A 739-nucleotide genomic window follows, 5' to 3' on the forward strand; every position below is an offset into this window, starting at 1 on the left:
GCTGCCTAGGACTTCAGAGACAGAGTGAGTCTTAGGAAAGGGAAAAAAAAAAAAAAAAAAAAAAAAAAAAAGTCAATAATAAGAGGAAAAGGAAAGCAGCACGACAGAAAATTTCATTTAAGAGGGATCTCTGAAGAGACATTGGGTCGAAGGCCATAAACACTCCAGCTGCAGCAAGGAGACATGGACTGGGAGGAGATCTCACCACAGGAACAAGAAGAGGACAAAAGATTATTTATAAGCCCAGAAGCAGCAGAATCCATAACAAAATGCCTTAAAATAAACAAGAAAGAAAGATTAAATGCTTCCTTTAACCTCCTCAAACTCTATTAACATTGCTGCTGACAAAAATTACACTGCCTAGAGTGGACAGACTCACTTCAAGCTACTCCACAAGCCAAATCCAAGGTTTCCCCAGTCATTTTAAATAATATTTATTACGAAAAACAGAAACATCCATATTCCAGTGATATTGGGTTTCTCTCTTAAACAGAAAAATAAAAAAGATTTTGAAAGAACAAAGTCTCTGTTCAATGTGTATTGCTCTGGGAAACCTGAGGCAACCTCAGGGGAAGAGTGAAAAGGCAATGGAAACGAGGTGCATATAGCAGTAGTATAGTACACCAAAGCTAATTAAGAAGCCAAGAAAAATCTACAGCAGAGGTGCCTGGAGGTTATAAAACAAAAAATGTATAGAATAGAATAGAATAGAATAGAATAGAATAGAATAGAATAGAAT

Source organism: Oxyura jamaicensis, chromosome 3 (assembly GCF_011077185.1).
Source record: "Oxyura jamaicensis isolate SHBP4307 breed ruddy duck chromosome 3, BPBGC_Ojam_1.0, whole genome shotgun sequence".
NCBI classification, from domain to species: domain Eukaryota; kingdom Metazoa; phylum Chordata; class Aves; order Anseriformes; family Anatidae; genus Oxyura; species Oxyura jamaicensis.